This window comes from Felis catus, chromosome A3 (assembly GCF_018350175.1).
Source record: "Felis catus isolate Fca126 chromosome A3, F.catus_Fca126_mat1.0, whole genome shotgun sequence".
Taxonomy (NCBI): Eukaryota; Metazoa; Chordata; class Mammalia; order Carnivora; family Felidae; genus Felis; species Felis catus.
This window is the reverse complement of record NC_058370.1, coordinates 7,651,981-7,671,288: the sequence shown is the minus strand read 5'-3', so window position 1 is coordinate 7,671,288 and position 19,308 is coordinate 7,651,981. Positions and strand designations below refer to the sequence as shown.

The 19,308-nt window shown below is 42.2% G+C and overlaps 1 long non-coding RNA gene across 2 annotated transcripts in view; it reads left to right on the top strand.

Moving 5' to 3' along the window:
* Positions 1-18,868, top strand: part of LOC123384261 — a 249,943-nt gene extending 231,075 nt beyond the window's left edge. For both annotated transcript variants that reach the window (XR_006595041.1, XR_006595042.1), the window contains exons 5-6: positions 12,741-12,809; positions 15,261-18,868. This is a non-coding gene — a long non-coding RNA (uncharacterized LOC123384261). The remainder of the gene's footprint in view (positions 1-12,740; positions 12,810-15,260) is intronic.
* The last annotated feature ends 440 nt before the right edge of the window (positions 18,869-19,308 follow it).

Below are 19,308 nucleotides of genomic sequence, written 5' to 3'. Positions count from 1 at the left end.
TAATCTCTAAATCCTAATCATAGACTTAGGATTTCTATCTCTAGGATTAATTTTACTTTCTTCTGTTGCTTTTACCCTTTTATATCTCTTGGCTTAAATATTTCAGGTTTTATCTCATATTTATTTTAATTTCTAATTTTCAGTCTGCTCTAACCTTCTTAAGCACCTATTATTTCTGTATTTTTCATCTTCTCCCACATTTTCCCCATGTTCTTATGTTTTAATGGATTTCATTTTACCCTTGGTAAGAAATGAGTCTAGAAATTTATGAACAGAAGACTTCATGTTACAATCAATTGGAAAATACTAAATTGCCCTAGTACCTACTTCTTACCTCCCCAGAAAGGATTCCTACCCCAGCTAGGGCAATTCATTAAAATATCTTGGACAGGAGATATTCCAAGATGAGATTCTCTGCCCTTTGGACTACATGGCCAACTGCCTGGCTGGAAACTTTGATTCTCTGAAATAATTTTGCTTGTTAATAACTCACATTAATTTCCTTTGGATGGAATCCTCTTTTCTATTTAGCTGATTTGACCCAGAAAAAAAGATAGAACCCCCTGCCACCCATAACAGGCAAAATGAGGGGCACCTTTGACCCTGGGGAGTTCACTCAGGCTATGTGTCAAATGTCCTGTGACATCACAGATGGTATCCCAGGGGGTGAAAAGTTACCTAGAGGACCCAACAGACAGCACAGTTTTAGTATTTGGAAATATTCAAAGCCCTAGAATATAGGATTCCATTGTGAAAAATGAAGTAAGGAACTCCTCAACCAGTTTTGCATGCAAGAATTCTATTGGTCTTTGTTGGTACAAAGGATAATAAAGGACTAAATAGGGTGATGATGCTTGGGGGTTGCTACTTAACAAAACAGTGTGCTAAATACTAGAGGTGGTATAGCATGGGGATTAAAAGCTTGAGCTCTTTTTTCTTTAATATTTTCTAATGTTTATTTATTTTTGAGAGTGACAGAGACAGAGTGTGAGTGGGGGAGGAACAGAGAGAGACAGAGACACAGAATCCAAAGCAGGCTCCAGGATCTGAGCTGTCAGCACGGAGCCTGACGCGGGGCTCGAACTCATAAGTGGTGAGATCATGACCTGAGCTGAAGTTGGATGCTTAACCGACTGAGCCACCCAGGGGCCCCAAAAGCTTGAACTCTTGACCCAGAATCGTGATCTTGGGCAGGGGTCTGCTAGCTGCAAATCCCACTAGCTGGAAAGATTTGGGGCAAATTGCTTAACTTCTCTGTGCCTCAGTTTATTCATAGGTGGCATGGAGATAATAACATAACTGTTCTAAAGATAAAATGCTTTAATATACGTGAAATGCTTAACACGGTGCTAATAAGCACACACTAAGCTTAATAAATACGTTATTGTTATTGTTATTATTGTAATGATATAATTTACATTTTATAGATGCATCATACTATTGCCTCACGATTTAGGACCCATGACCTAGCCTGTGAAGACTTTTTATTTATAGGCAACATCTTAATTTATTTTAATATTATATTTCACACTTAATGGGAAAAGATGTTGATATCTCTGGAAAAAAGCTTTTTAATAATCCATTAAATATTAACTTAGCTCTTTATTTATTTGAATACATTATGAAGAACTGTAAATCTCCAGAAGTTATAGCTTAGAGTTTACTGCTAAACAAAGAGCAGTCACGCACACACACACATGTGCGTGCACGCACACATACAGACACACAGACACACACAGGTGGGTTATGATTAGATGTACTTGCTTTACAAGGTAAGTACTAACACAAAAGAAACACATGAAGTCAGAGTCTAGATTTAACATTTCTGTGGATTTCCAGTTAATGGCCTTGAAATCCTTTAATGAAGGATGCATACCGAGTCAAGTTACACACATTAGTGTTAGGGAATAATTAGGTTCATGAATAAGTAATTCAAAATAATGAAGACTTACGAATTGATGTGCGTTATAAACTAACTGAGATCGTGGTTGCCCTCCTAGAATTGAAAATTAAGGGATGCGCCCTTCCGTTAAGACCTGGCCTTCCTGCGTCCAATGAAAATACTTTTTTTAAAATACTTTTCTTAAAAAAACGTCGTCAGTCTTTCCCAAAATAGTCAGGGAAGACTCAAGAGAGTCGACAAATAGACACGAGGAAGAAAACCACTCGAAGACCGTGCTTGAACGTACTTAAGAATGAGGCAGAGTGGAGATTTGAGTGGCTTGGCTGCATTGAGCCACGCATAGATGGTGCACGCCAAGGTTATGTGCCAACCTGAGTCCCAGAGGCAGGAAGAGGATGCCATTTCACTTGACACAATTCTCACTTCTCACCACCGCTATTGTCCGTGGGCTCTAAGGGCTAGCAAGGGGGGTGGAAAAAACAGTCCATGTTTCATGCCAACTGTGATCGGTTGGGGGGGCCACGTGGACTGTGTTGAAAAGGAGTCAGAAGTTAATTGCCAGCACAGAGAGTGCTGTAATCAATTAATTAGGTCTGGCATTGGGAGTAGGCAGAGGATCATGCCAGGTGCTGGCCCTCCCAGGCTAGAGGCATATGTGGAAAAGAAAAAAAAAGTTCTCCTTTGTTCAGCTCTGAAATCACACTCCGGGGCCTGGATTAATTTTCTCTGCTTCATGGGTTGGCTCGGAGAATTGAAATGCCAGGCTTCCCAGTAGTTTTTAAAACTAGATAGCCGAAAACAGATAACGCTAGGATGCCTCCTTCCTAGCTGCTTATGGACTGGTGAATGGGACACGATTTTGGTCTATTTTTGCTCCCTTGTCAGCACAATACCTGGCCCATAGAACGAGCTCCGTAAACTCTTAATCATATATCCAGCTATTTGTTGAGCACCTGCTAGGTGTCAGGCACTATCTTTGGACTTGCGAGTGAGCCAGATAGAAATATCATGTGCTTGGTAGAGCCTATGATTTAGCCAGAGGGGTGGACACTAAAGGAATCGATCCCCAAATCGTGGTATTCAGTGTGGCACTGCGCTCTGGGAGGGAGAATAACGGTAGACCCTGCATGAGGAGAAGGATTTGGGGAAGGGCTCTCCAAGCGAGAAATTTTAGGTTGAAACTGAAGAAATAGTAAGAATTTTCCAGCCAGAGATTGTGATTTTGTTTGGAAGAGTATTCCAGACCAAAGTAGCAGCACGTGCCCAAACCTGAAGGTGGGAAAGGATTGGGCACAGGGTGTGAGGCTGGCAGGGCTGAGGTGTAGCGGGGGTGGGAGCATACCTTGCAGAAGATGTTGCGGGGAGGCTCCGGGCCCGGGCTCTGCTGGATTGCAAGGCCCTGCTAAAGAGTCTGAGATGAACTTGACGAACAGTAAGAAACCAATCAGGACCTGGCAGTGGGGTGGGTTGTGGAGACTTTAATTGATTGACATTTTAATTTTTTTTTTTAAGTTTATTTTTGAGAGAGAGAGAGAGAGAGACAGAGCATGAGCAGGGGAAGGGGCAGAGAAAGAAGGAGACGCAGAATCCGAAGCAGGCTCCGGGCTCCGAGCTGTCAGCGCAGAGCCCGACGCAGGGCTTGAACTCACAGACCGCGAGATCATGACCTGAAGGGAAGTCGGTAGTGCATGGCCACAGACACATAGTGCCCGTGTCTTTAGACAAGGTGTGAGCTCTCCAGCTTACAAAAGAGTCCCTTTCGCTCCCTATGGTGGCCGAGGAGATAGGGAGAAGCGGGTGACGTTTGACCAGTTCATTCACAAAAATTACGTAATGTCACTGGGCCACTACCCTCCTCTGAATAACTCCTGTTCACACTTACCGTGGGCTCCCTTTTCCAAGCAGAAAAGGTTCCAACACAGCTGGGAGCGCCACTGTCTGCCATTTGGAGAGATTTTCTGGAGGTGAGATGGGGAGACATTGCCTTGACCGTTTGCATTTGCGGACGTGATCTCATCTGTAGGGATATAGTTGCCCTGTAAATTCTTGGAGGGGTTGGTCTAAGTCATTTAATGGGTATTCCCAGAGGTGGGGGAACCTTTGGGTGGGGTCCAAGGGGGGATTTCCATCATCCCTGCTTCAGCACGATTCTCCCGTTCCCGGCTGGGCTGCAGCCTTTCATCTTTCTGCAGGAAGTCCCCCAGTTAGGAAAATGGTGAACCTCCTTGAGCACCCATTTGAACTGCTCTTGTGTGAGAGACGGTACGAAACGGGAAATTATTTTCCAAGCCCGGGCCCTCTGGCAGGCTTCCTGTGAGGGTTTGGGCTGCATCTCACCAACGCGGCTTAATAATGTTGTTTCATTTGGTTAAGGGAACATTATGTTAATTAAATCAGCAAGAAGATATTGGGTGGCTAAATTGTAATCATTTGGTCTTTGATCAAGACACAGGCTTTCTCAAGCAAGTCGGTTAGAGAAAAGGACTTTCGTTGCTTACATTGCCAGCGGCAAGAAAAATCCATTTTTCCTCAACCCGGAGTTGTTTAAATACATCTTAATTGTCCTGATTACTCTGAGAGTTTTATTCTCAAAACTTGGCTCCATTTTCAGGACTGCGTACTTCTTGAGAATGCAGGAAAAGCAACTCCAGCTGAGTAAGACTCACTAAGATCAACGTTGGTTTTATTTTTCAAGTTTATTTATATATTTTTTCATAATCTCTACACCCAGCTTGAGGCTCCCACTCACGACCCCAGAGATCAAGAGTCACATGCTCTTCTGACTGAGCCAGCCAGGAGCCCCGGTTTTTATTTGTTATTAGCTAGCTATTTTCTCTCTTTTCTAAACTGAGAAATAATGCAGATACATTGTAAAGCATTCCATCAATGCCCAAGGTTATATTATGAAAAGTAAGACTACTCCTAGTCTCGAACCTCTAGTCCCCTAGATTCATGCTGGAAAGTGAGAGTTGCTGATGGGTATCATTCCCTGTGGTTCCTTCTAGAATTAAGACTGTGCATGTTCATATAAGCGTACAAGTGTGTAGATGATGTTAGCGGATTTTTGCAGATTGTGTCTAGATATTGTTTTTTTTTTGTTTTACTCAAATGAGGGCTTCCTATAGTCTTGCTATGCACCCTGTTTTTCTCGCTTAAATACCTTAGCCCTTATTTCGTGATTCTTGGTAATTTCAGTATTCATGGAAATCAAGCTGCCACCCCCTGTGAACTCCCAGTGTTATGGACTCTGCAGTGGTCTTCAACCTCCTCGTTCCTGACCATATTCCAATCAAGACTTTGTTGTTACCAATATATAGGACACCCTTTATTCCCAGCATCATGAACCCCACTGCCCTATCATCACATCTGCATTACAGTGTCACTCGCCTGTCTGTATTCTGATTCCAGCAACGTTTCAACCCCAGCAGGACCTACAAACCACTGAGCGCCCACCATGAACAGTTCTTCAGTACTTCTAGTCTTCACTTCCATTCTTGCCCAGCGAAGGTCTCAAAACCCCTCATTATAATCTCCTTCAGACATGACCTCAACCCTCTTGGCTTTCATCATCCTCATCAGAGAAAACACATCACAGACTGGGTCCAGCGTTTACCTATTTCATGCCCTAAACACAGTCTATTAACTGGTTTGACCTGAAATGAATAATTACTAACTTTAACTCAGCCATCTGTGTTGCTGATTTGCCTACAACTTTCCTTGGCCCACTCACTCCCCGTTCTCCTTCCCTCTCAAACCTGCACCCCCCTTTGCCTCCAACTTGACTGATGATGTTGCTTTTTCTTTTCTTGATAAAATAACCATCATAAGAGAGCTTCCACCTGCCAATACTGGTCATCCACCAACTGACAGGCTCAGCAGTCACACAGCCTACCTTTCATCCAGGGGCTGCAGATGAGGAGTCTGGCAGGCCTGTGGCTGACATTTGCAAGGCTTGGAGAACAGGCATACTTGGACGTCCCCACTCGGTCGTGACCACTTCTTTTTCAAGTTTTATTCTCCTTTCCTGAGCAGAGAGGGGTCCCCAGAAGTGTGGTCCTCTCTCAAAAAGCTGACTTGGGGGGCCCCTGGGTGGCGCAGTCGGTTAAGCGTCCGGCTTCAGCCAGGTCACGATCTCACGGTTCGTGAGTTCGAGCCCCGCGTCAGGCTCTGGGCTGATGGCTCGGAGCCTGGAGCCTGGAGCCTGTTTCCGATTCTGTGTCTCCCTCTCTCTCTGCCCCTCCCCCGTTCATGCTCTGTCTCTCTCTGTCCCAAAAATAAATAAAAACGTTGAAGAAAAAAAAAAATTAAAAAAAAAAAAGCTGACTTGGAAGAGGATCTTTTAGGTTTTGGGAGTGGATGCAGGCCCTTTGAACAGAGAAGTCCAGGATCCTGGTACTATATGATATATTTATGGAAGTGAGGACCCTAGTGCCTGGGTGGGGACATCTGTGGTGGACTTAACTAGGGCCAGAGGAAAAGTGCCTCAAACCCTGGGGCCCAGGCCAGGGACTCCAGGCGCCCAGATCTAAGAGCAGCATGGCTGTCTGGTCTCCTAGAATGGACCCCGTCACTGGTATAGTCAGCTTTATCTCTGCTCTTACTTCTGTGACTTCTACTCAGTAAGCGTTCCCACTTTCTTTTATATCAGTGTTCTTTTGCCCCTTCCCCGGAGAGTTCTCAGAATACACACGTGCTGAATTTTCTATCATATTGCAAAACAAACACACTAAACCACTGACTTCTGGGGCACTTTGTTACGCATCAGTAGATACTTGGAAAACCGTGTAACGCATACTTAGTTCTTAAAGTTATTTGTCACATGAATGAAGGAATATGTTTATCGTTGGCATGCCATGTTTTACTTTATGAAATCCTTTGGGCTCTCTCTCTCTCTCTCTCTCTCTGGGGCTAGTGACATAACTAGTAGTTTTGGGACTTGGGGTGGATCTCATGTACCACTCCCTTTGTATGACAAAGGCATTTTCAGGAACTACTGTGAAATGAAACAAATAAAATAGTGGCAGAAAAGAAATATAAATGGGGAAAATTTTCTTTTGTCATGTGTTCTCTATATAAACATGCCAGTAAAAAAGTAAATAAATATACATATAATAAAAAATAAAGTAACAGTGATAAAGGCAAATAGTAATATACTAATAGTTTTGAAGGTCATCAATGCATTTTTTAAAGGGGGGGATCTGTACCAACCTATTTGTCTTCCGCAGTCACAAATAGTGACATTATGGCTTCTGTTTATTAAGCAAGTTTAAAAGTTTTCCAATGTAAAAACTCCAAATGGTCACATAAAAGGACAAGACTTGAAGTATCCCATGTTTTGTTTTTTCCTTTATTATAATCCCTGGGTGATCCATGTTAGTTTTGCATCGACTGTTGAAATGCAAAACTGGGTAGTTTCACACAGGTTGAGGATGCAAGTTACCCCGAGGCGTGCTTGAAGGGTTCCAAACCTTTAAGAGTCTATTCTTGAAATGGATGCATGTGACTGAGTCCCCCTGTGTCCAAGGCCAGCTTACAACTGGAAGTTCTTCAAGTAAACTGCCATGTACAGAACAGTGTTTTTTATTTTTTTTTATTTTTATTTTTTTCAATAGATGAAGTTTATTGTCAAATTGGTTTCCATACAACACCCAGTGCTCATCCCAACAGGTGCCCTCCTCAATACCCATCACCCACCCTCCCCTCCCTCCCACCTGCCATCAACCTCAGTCTGTTCTCAGTTTTGAAGGGTCTCTTATGCTTTGGCTCTCTTCCACTCTAACCTCTTTTTTTTCCTTCCCCTCCCCCATGGGTTGGAACAGTGTTTTTTAAAGGAGAAGTAAAGACAACGTGCTAATCTGAAGCTACCTATCTATTGTTAAAAGCCAATGATAATCAGAGCACTTGATGAGAACTAAGATACAATATGTTTGGGAGAAAGATTATGTTTTTTTTAATGTTTATTTTTGAGAGTGGGGGGCAGAGAGAGAAGGAGACACAGTATCGGAAGCAGGCTCCGGGTTCCGAGCTGTCAGCACAGAGCCCTACACGGGGCTCAAACTCATGAACTGTGAGATCATGACCTTAGCCAAAATTGGACGCTTAACTGACTGAGCCACCTAGGCATCCCAAGATTATTTTTATTAGTAATATTGTTTAGAATTTTTGGCAAGATCATAAGCAGAACTACTTGTAGTTATTTATTATCACTTAAAAATTCTCTATGAACAGTGTGTGTCCTTATTCCCTGCACCCAGGACAGACCCCTCCTACCACTCCGCCCTTGGTTCTCCCTCACTAGGGACACAGAGGCAAACGGCCTCTGACCTCAATGGTTGTTCAACGTTTGTGTCTAACGTCTACACTGTCAATAAAGTTTTCAAAATGGTGTTCTGGAAACCAGATTCAGTGTCACAGGTCTTTCATTTTGACTGTGCTGTGGTTTCAAGTTAGTGGCCGTCATTTAACGGTGCAGAGTTCACGTGAAAATCTGTGTTTCTGGCTGCTCTTAAAATACCGTTAGACGCTACGACACAGATGAACTTCTAAAACATGAGGCTAAGTGAGAGAAGTCAGTCACTGCAAAACACACATCGCCAGATTCCCTTTGTGTAAAAGGTCCAGAATGGGCAAATCAGTAGAGACAGAAAATAAGATTAGTGGCTGCCAGTCGGGGGAATGGGGTTTCTTTTGGGGGATGATGAGAGTGTTCTTGGTTTAGGTTATGGTGATAGTTGCATCACTCAGTATACTAAAAAGCACTGGTTGGTATACTTTAAGCAGGTGAATTTTATGCTATGTGAATTAAGTCTTAACGTTGTTAAAAAAGAGAAGGAAAACATTGGAAAATCAGGTGATACTGATGCTGCATCATTTCCTGTTGGTGGAAACTGCCAAACTTGATGGGGACCCGTTTCAGTGGATTATGTGCTTTCCTGCTCACCACCATCCCCCCTCTTCCTCAGCTAACTCCCAACTCTTGAGTCCAGGTTCTAGGTGCTATTTATCTTTGTCCCTGCACTACTGGTTCCTGCACACAAAAGAGGAAATTTTAAATTTCGTGGTCTTCACGTCTCTAACAGATGTAGGAAGTGGAAAGAGACGGTGAAAGGCTAATCATGTGTTTGAAGATGAATGGGAAGCAGGATCATTCCTCTGTGGCATCGGGTCTATGTCACTGATTCTGCATTGCCCGCCTTGCACCTAAAGGTGGCAATCTGTGTCTTAGAGTTCTCTCTGGAAAGCCTGGGAGAGAGGGAACACAGGTGATATTCCACCAGAACGTCCCGGTTCCGTCACACCTGGGGTGCACATCCAGCATGCAGCAGGGGCAACTGGAGGTCAGCCTGGGCTGTGTGCCATCTGACTTGCTCTGTGCCTCTTGTTAAACACGGTACAGTGCACCCCTGTCATGTGCCTCACACAAAGGGATATTGTAAGGTCAGATCAGAAGGACCTCAGGACTTGCTGCTCATACAAATAGATGCTACCTGCCATGGTACCCTTACCCTTACATGTGAGGTGATGTCTGAGATGTTGATCTGTTTCAGAGGCTTTCTCCCCTCTTGATTATGATGTGAAACCCAACAATGGGATGATAAAGCAGTATTGTTTCCCTCTTTCCCACCTCCCCTCCCTCCCTCCTTCTCTCCCTCTCTCTTTCCCCAGCTATCTCTCTCCCTTCCTGCCTGCATACCTACCTACCTACCTATCTGTCATCCATCTATCATGTATATTTGGAAACATATGAGTATACTACTTTGAAAATTGCTTTTATTACTAAAAAAAAAAAAACACCTCATCACTGATTATAGCAGGTAATACAGTAGGTGACAGATTATACACACATTCTCTGCCTGCCTGTCTGTCTGTCTCTTTCCCCACTCTCCTTGATAGAAATGTGTTCAACTTTTTCTTATCAGGGCACCTGCACGACTCAGTCGATTAAGTATCTGACATCAGCTCAGGTCACGATCTCACGCCTTGTGAGTTCGAGCCCCGCATCAGGGTCTCTGCCGCCAGCACAGAATCGAGCTGCTTTGGATCCTCTGTCCTCCTCTCTGCCCCTACCCCACTCACACTCTCCATCAAAAATAAATAAAACATTAAAAAAAAAAGAAATGTGTTCAATGTTCAACTTTCCAAAAAAAAAAAAAAAAGGCAGACTCCTTGCAAGCAGGGACCTGATTCATTTTGTTTGTCTTTGTGCATCAAGTGGTACATAAGGCATTGTCCTTATATATTTGCTAAATGAGAGTCTGATTGTTAAGGCAAAAGGAGATACAGCTGGTCAATTAAGAAGCCTCTTGTTCCTCGCATTGAAACAATCTTACGTTGTTTTAATTTGTCTTGATTTTCACTAACCAATATACTGGCTATGCTGTTCACAGAATGTAGGGCAATGTCAATATACTTTTTATTTAGAAATAACTTCAAACCTGCAGAAAAGCCTTGTTCAGAGAACTTTTTTTCCCTCTAAATCATTTGAGAGTAAGTTGCTGACATGATGCCATATCACCAGCTAATATTTTAGTGTGTGTTCCTACAAATGAGGGCATTATTCTATATAACCGCAATATAGCCATCAAATTCAGGTCATTAACATTGACATATTACTACCATCGAATCCATGCACCCCATTCAGATTTCTTCAGTTATTCTAATAATGTCATTTATAGCAAAGGAATCCAATCCAGGATCACGTATTGCATTGAGCTGGCATGACTCTTTAGTCTTCAACTTGGAATATATCCTCAGTCTTCCATTGTCTTTCATGACATTGGCTTGATAATTTGGAACTTTACAGATGAGTCATTTTTTAGAATGTCTTCCAATTTGGATTTATCTGATATTTCCTCAGAATTTGATTGAGGTTGTGCATAAGGGGCGAGAATGTCATACTGTAACGACACATCTGTGATAGCTGTGCATTTGTCATTACACCCCATCAAGAGAAGCGTGATTGTCATTTCCCATAATGTTTACTTTGATCACTTCTGAGCTTTTCCCAATGGAAAGTTACTCTTTTCCCTTTGCAGTTAAATGTGCATCTTGTGGCGAGATGCACTATGTAAATATCCGATTCCTAATCAAACTTTTACTAATTATTTCCATATTCATTGATATTTCTTGGCTCAATTATTACTCTGATAGCTGCTGAATGGTGATTGTCCAGTTCCATCATTCTCTCTACATTTATTAGTTGACATTCTTGCAAGAAGATTTTTATTTTCCCATGTGTTCATATCAGCATGATCTCATGGATTCATATTTTAGGTATAATCTGTTACTACGTTGTTTATTTTGATGATGAAATTGTACCAGATTTGACCAGTGAGAACCTTTTCAAGCTGACTTTGGCTTCTTTTTTTAATGTGTCTGCTCTTCTCTGAGAACATTATTTAATCTTTTTTTCCTTAAGTTTATGTTGCTTTTATTGAAGAAAAGTTGACATAAAATGTTATGGTAGTTTCAGATGTACAGCATGGCGATTTGACAATTCTATGCATTATGCAGTGCTCACCATGAGAAGTGTAGTTACTGTCTATCACCGTTCTTACTTTCTGGCACAAGATGATCTAGGCTCATTTTGCCCTGCTTCCATCCCAGCCTTGAATCAACCTTTACTCCAAGAAATTTGGGGAGAAAATGATATTTAGAAAGTAAAATCTGGACTAGATATATGTGTGTATGTGTATGTATGTATACATACATAATAGATAGATATATCCATATTATATATATTATATATATATATATATTACATATATATAATTCAACTACTTTTCTCCTTGTCCGTATGTGAAACCTTTTTCCCCAACAGTGCAAACGAACTAGCTGCTGTTATTCTGAATATGTTTATTCATCTGATTAATAATCCCCCTGTGTATCATCCATCACTGCCTTCCTTGTTTGGTGTCCATCCTTACCTTACTTGGTCTCTGAGGCTTTGTGCCAGGCCACCACTGTCACCCTCAACCCCGGTCAACTCTTCACCCCTTTCAAACTCTTGGTCATCATATATTTGTGAACCACATTCACAGTGTGGCACGCACTGTTCCAAAGACAGGAGATGGTGGGGTGAACAAAACGAACCTGGTTTCTACTCACAAGGAGCCTCCCTTCTAGTTGGAAGACACCAATATATTTTTGAATTTTTTTTTTAGTAGGTACAAAACCTCACCAGAGGTCATATAAACCATATCAGGGTCAAAGACTGATATATGTGGAAATATTATAAACAGATTTAAACTTAGGTCGACATAGGGCACCCGGGTGGCTCAGTCGGTTAAGCATCCAACTTCCGCTAAGGTCATGACCTTGTGGTCAGTGAGTTCAAGACCTGCATTGGGCTCTGTGTTGACAGCTCAGAGCCTGGAGCCTGCTTCAGATTCTGTCTCCCTCTCTCTCTGTCCCTCCCCCACCCACATCTGTCTCTCTCTCTCTCTCTCTCTCTCTCTCTCTCTCTCGTAAAATAATAAATAAACATTAAAAGTTTTTTTTCCAACTTAGGTCAACATAAGCAGAGTGTTTCCAGGAATAGCACTTCTTTGGACAAGACTGATAAGAGATACAGGTCAATTTGAATAATCATGATCTATCAGTATTATTCATCACCACCTAGACTATTTATCAGAATTATCAAAGTACTGACCTGTTTTAAAGATTTTCCTTTCTTCCAATTAGATCTCCATTGTCAAGCCTCATTTAGATGCAAATCCTTTAAGTTAAATCTTTCCTGGAAGCCTAAATTTTAAAAGACATGTAAGAGGAGGTGCTCTGTTCGAAGTGGGAGTAGGGTCCAAGAAACGTTGCCTGTTTTCTTCCTCTTTCAAAATAGCCCACGGTGCCACTGTGCCAAACACTGTTTGAAACCCTTGGTCTGCACGGATGCCATCCTCTTCCCTCGGTGAGTCTTCTGAAAGACTGCATTCTTTTTTAATTTATTTATTTTATTTTTTTAATGTTTATCTATTTTTGAGAGAGCGAGAGAGAGAGAGAGAGAGAGAGAGAGACAGGGCACGAGTGGGGGAGGGGCAGAGAGAGCGGGAGACACAGAATCCGAAGCGGGCTCCAGCCTCCGAGCTGTCAGCACAGAGCCCGACATGGGGCTTGAACTCACGAACCGCAAGATCGTGACTTGAGCTGAAGATGGACGCTTGACCGACTGAGCCGCTCAGATTCCCCGAGACTGCATTCTTTCATGTGTTCAACAAATAGCTCTTGAGTATCTTTTCTGTGCCTAGTGCAGTGCTAGAGAGAAAACAAACCGGAAAGGCCCAATGTCATCTCCCCCAGATTGTGGACTGCTGCGGAATAGGGACAGCTTACAAATCAACACGCACCGAGTAAACAGGCACCACGTGAACACACGCCAAGATGTTTCTAGACTGTTGTAAGAAATATGAAGTGAATATATGAATCTACTAGAGAGCCCTGTGGCCACAGGTGAGAATTTTATGACAGCATGGTCTGGAGAGGCCTCTATAAAATAGTGATATTAAAGCTGAGCTCTAAATAATGTGGAGCCAGACATGGGAATGGTGGGCAGCAATGGTAAGATAATTACAGGCAGAGGGAAAGACGTGTGTAAAGGCTGCAGGATAGGAGAGACATGGTGCGCTTTTAAGAACCTAAAGAAGCCACTGTGGTTGGGAAATATCTACCAAGGGTAAGGGTGGAGTTTGCAGAGGTAGGAAGAGACCACTTCTTGAAGCGCTTCGGTTAAGAGTTTGGATTGTATTCCTAAAGACCCAGAAATTCATGAAAAGAGTTTATGAAGCAAAGTGATTTCATAGATATCTGTCATGTTTTGGCTGCACAGCATCTCATCTGCCTTCCCGTATTGGGAGTTGGGGGCATGGATAGTGGTTCTCCTTTGTGCGCATTCTGTGATCAGTGCTGGCCCCCTGCCAGTTTCCAGAGCAGAATCCTTCCTCTCTCCACCCATTGTCAGCTAGAAGCGTGTGCCACAGGATCCTGGCTTGGCCAGTCACATGCTCCTCCCCGGTACTTTGGGCCTTGGGACAGTAGGGGATGACTTCTAACAGTGTGGTCTTAATCTAATGGCTGCTTCTGGGCATGGCCTTGGCAAAGGGTCCCACGGCTTGTCTTCCCTTGGTTCCTCTTCATTTCTCCATTCTGGCTCCCCAGCCTTTGTGTCAATCTGGTGAACTCCACAACGTTGCTCTAATCAGTTGTTCTATCTAAGCTGGTATCTCGCTTGCAACAAAGAACTATGATGTGCATATTTGAAGAAGATCTCTCTGGTTGCTGGGGACAGAGGAGAAGGTAGCCTTGACTGGGTAACGAGGGTGATCCTAACAGAAAATCCTGCATAGAGATGAATATCCACAAGGAGATGAAAACACTTCTCCGAATGGGGAAGTAAATCGCAGCTATGAAGTTTTTCCTTCACATGAGAATTCCCAAGCCAACTTTTGCCTGCAATCCAACGTATATTCAGTTAGGATTTTGGTAAACATAAGGTGATTGTTTAACAAGCTCCCTTCCTTGCTTTTCCATTTATAATAGATACTGAGAAGCAGATGAGAAGTAGAAGTGAGGGGGCACCTGGGTGGCTCAGTCGGTTGAGTATCTGACTGTTGATCAGGTCATGATCTCACTGTTCATGAGATCGAGCCCTGTATCAGGCTCCATGCTGAGTGTGGAGCCTGCTTGGGACTCTCTCTTTCCCTCTGTCTCAAAATAAGTAAATAAGCTTAAAAAAAAAAAAGAAGTAGAAGTGAGGTAGGAAGAGCAGAGCTCTTAAAGGCAATTAATTCTTCATACCTTCGCATCCTTTGAAAGCCATCCTGTAATTCAGCTCAGCACAAAGATGCATGTTCAGAATGATAACGCTCACCAGCTGTTGTAAGGACTCTGAAAGGTATGTTTTGTTTGGCTTATACAGCCTTAAAAAATGACTTCGTTGTCCACATCAACAAATAGGAAGCCTGGGTTGCGTTGTGAAAACCCTTAGCTTTTCTGTCCAAGAATTTTGAGCAGCACCCTTTGAAATGGAAATGAACACTCTCCATTTTTACCACAGTCCTGACTGTTCCCTCTTGTCTCTTGCACCTGATACGTATTTATGTTACTTGTTTAATCCCATGAACATTTAGTTTTGAGATTCTCCAGAAACATCGACAAAAGTTTAAATTCTGTTCCATGGATGTTTAAAAAGATGAGACCATGAATGAAAATATTAGAAATATTTTCATTAATTTTACCAAAATACTAAGATGGTAGGAACTAAGCTTATATCTTATTCCTTAATAATACAGAGGAAATAAGAGTTGCTCTATGGCTATATTCCTTGACTAATTACTTATGAGAAAATACTTTTTTTTTTTTACAGCCTGAAAAGGCAAGGAAATGAACGTGACCGCACATGAGGCAGGTTTGCGGGCAAACCTCATTGTTTTTACAATTTGGAAAGAAAATGACTATTATTATTTATGAAAATAACCCAAGAGTTGCTCTGCTCTTTCTTTTCTCACCAGTGTTGAGCTTTCGTGGTGCCTGGTATATTCTTTTGATTTTTAACATCCTTGTGTACTTTTCTGTATTGTTAGAAGTGCTCACAATTATGTGAACTTTACAGATATAAGACAGCTCTTTAAAACATCAAGCATCGTGGGAAAGGTGAGATTGCTGATAGATTTTGTGGATAAGTATAGAGGTTTCAGGTGGAAATAAATTAGAAAACTTTCCGGGGGGAACTGAAACATTAATTTTTGTGTAGTAAGAGCAGAGATTACTTTGAAGTCAGCCATGTTTGGTGCTATTGTCTGGGGGGGGGGGGGGGGCATGGGCCAGCTGTTAGTTTCCAAACTCAGGATGAAACCTCTCTTTCACTTCCTATCTAAAGGCCCTAAGTGGTATCATTCTAGCCCACCTCTCTGACTCTTTCATCTTTCCCTATCATGGCTCACTAAACCCAATTTACACTTCTCCCCCTGTTTCTAGAACATATTAATGTGTGGGTCTGGGATTAGCCTGAAGCAAATAAAGCACCATGTTTAATTTCTGTCCCTGACACCCACCCCTACCCTTCACCCCTACCCCTGCCCTTACCTTAATTTCTGTGCCCCAGTATGTCACTTGCCTCAAGTACAGAATTTAAGTGTGTGTGCATATGGGGGTGGGGGGGAAGGCGGGTTACAGAGTCAGTAGTCAAGAGAAATAATATTGTGATGCAATATTTTTTAAAAAATTAAAATTGAGGCAAAAGGAAAATGTGGATCCATGTACAAATTTTAATGTATTTTTAATACTTAATTTTTTCCAAAACCTTAAAGCCGTTGAAAATGTATTGAATAATTGAAAAGTAGGTGTATTAAAACTCATAACTTTAATATAATTTTAAACATATCACTTATACTAACAACAGAATTTATTATAATTTGACTGTTCTGGCTTTAATGGAAGCAAAATCACGGTTGCTATTCTCAACATCCACTCCTTTATTTACCTTATTTTTAATGGAAAGAATTGCCGTATTTGACCATTTCTCTTTTTCAAGTAACTATCTTAACTTTAGTGAGGTGGATTACAAGTTCATATGGCCTCTGAGAGGGGAAAGAGGCCTTGCCTGTCTTAGTTCTGAACAAATTGAGAGGAAGCTGATGAAGTGAGGCATGCATGGTCGATGGAGGTCAAATAGCACCTTGATTCCTGTAGAGCCCATGTGGAAGGACTTGGCTTGAAATCTGTTAGTCAAGAAGCCTTATTGATTTGGAATTCCAAAGCTGGGTAGACTAAACCCAGCCAGTCACAGGGAACACGTCATGAGGGCAGGATTTTCCCTTCTCCCACCTGAAGCAGGGCAGAGCCACTTCTGGAAGAGCCAATCAGAAAGCTGCTCCTGTAGGGTAGGCAGCTCGCTCCTGAGAGAAAGGGTACAGATGAGTTGAACATGAACGGTTGTTGTTCTGCCTAAATTTACCACCCAGATGCCCCTGCACTCTGGGGCAAAGAGAATTGAGAATGGAGAGATGTTGGAAATGACACCAAATGAGCTGCTTTTACAGGAAGGAACCTCAGGAATGGAGAGGAGGGAATCCCCACTAAAGCAGACAAAGCATATTCTACCCCAGGATATTTGCATCTGCTGTCACCTCTGCCTGAACCACCCTTTCTCTGTGTCTTCGCACAGCTGGATACTCCTCAACATTTTAGCCAAAGCTCAGGTGTTGCTCCTGAGGGAGGCCTTGTCCTGACCACTCTATCCAACATTGCTTACCTGTTCCCAGGTAGACCTTGTGTGTTTATGGAATGTGTTTCTGAAGTTATGTCATCGGTAGAAGGTCAGTTCCACGATGGCAGTAACCTCGCCTGTCTGTTGAGCACCTCAACCTGACTCTGGCCCATGGTAAACAGGTGTCTTAGGGTGGGTTTTCCAGATGCAGAGCCTGGGATGCGTTTTCTTGGGCAAATCCCTCACTGAGGTGGTGTCCGGGAGAGAAGTGAGTCCCGGGGAAGCCAGAACTGCTGGCCACCCAGCCTCAGTTTAATCCCATCGGGAGCTCTGCAGCATGAATTCCATCACACAGTTGCCCCACTTAGAAGCCAGCAGACTGGGTTCCCACCCTACTTTCCCAGGGTGATCAGTCATTGACATGAGAGTGGCTCCCATGAGCAGAGGACAATTCCCAGAGAAGGGTACCGTTGTGAGCTATTAGCAGGTAATCCTAACAGCACCAGTGCATTTCTTGGGGAAGAGGGTCTAGGGGAGCCAACGGCGGAATAATGTTTACATTATTAAGTGTGCAACAAATATTTGGTCAACGAAGGAATGAAACATATGAAACTTACACTCTCCTCCTGTGCTAAGCAGAGTAACCCAACCGTTGTTTTGCATTTTGGATTTTGCGTGACTGAGACGGTATGATTTCCTCAAGCTCTTCTATCATATACCTTGGTGATATCTTACATTTTACAAGCAGAACGTGCTGTGCCTCCGATTCTTCTCTCTTGTTTGTGTTTATACAAAGTTTACGACTTGCTGACTCAGGTTCCCTCAGTCTGTTAACGCACACTGGGGGTAAGTTAGGGGCTTTGAGAGAATGTGCTAACTTCTTAATGAATCCACAATGCCTTGTAGGAAATTTTGGTTCTATTCCAATGTGACAAATGGTATCCTGGTGGGTAATAGAGACATTCTTTGCACAACTCCAAAATAACAGTGGAAAAGTTATAAGGAAGGCAGATAATCAATTGGTCTTTTCTCTTTAATTCCAATTGACTTATTTTGGGCTCCTTCCACCTGCTACTTACATTCAAATTCTATTTAAATAACCGAGTAATTCTAAATACAGAGTGTATCTATCTGCATATGTATGTGCTATTTATATGTATGTGTATGTGTATATATAAATATATGTGTGTATCTATAAAACCTCCCACCTTTAGGCAGTATTAATGGCAGTTTAGAAACAACATCTAAAGCAACAGGATTGTAAAAGGAATACAAAAAGGAGAAAGTACTAACATTCACCATCATCCAAAGAAATGGAACCAGGAATGAGTTTAACACAAAAAAGTATATTATCAAACCCTATATACTTGTTTGACAGGACAAAGCTCAAATTTCTCTATGGGAATCTAACATAAGGCGAACAAAGGCATCTTTAAGGCATCTTATAAGGCTTCTAATAAAGGGAAATGACATCGTTTGTGGCACTAAGATAAAGGCAAACTAATTCTTTATGAAAGGTACTAGCATTCTTGAGTTGAAGGAGAGGCACGTGTCTCATGAGAGTCTTCATGTGATCTGTACGCATACTTTTGTTCATCGATATCCCTCTAATGCAATATATGTGTTCCTGAAAAACCTCGCAGAATTACTTAATAAAAATAATGGGGCTTTGGGGGCAAATAACGTTAGACAAACCAAACCACGCAAGTATATAATCACGACAATGATAAAAATAATAAGAATTCTAAAAGAAAATAAATACAACACAAATATATTACTTCCTTGTTTAAAGTTTATTTATTTATTTTGAGAGGGACAGAGAACGAGTGCATGTGAGCAGGGGAGGGGCAGGGGGAGAGAGAGAGACAGAGAGAGAGGGTGGGGGGGAGAGGGGGGATCCCAAGCAGGCTTGGGCTGTCAGCACAGAGCCCAGTGCAGGGCTTGATATCATAAACCATGAGGTCATGACCTGAGTCAAAACCAAAAGTTGGATGCTTAACTAACTGAGCCATCCAGGTGCCCCAAGATATTACTTCTTAATAAAGAAATACTACAGTAAGTATAGGACTTTATATCTTTGATGAGAAGTAAAGAAAACTCATTGGAAGAGACTGTAAGGAAGGGTGGAAGCTGCAAAAATAAATGAATAGATAAAGAAATGCATGAAGAGTGGAAAGGATCATACAAAAGTTATTTCCAAGACAAA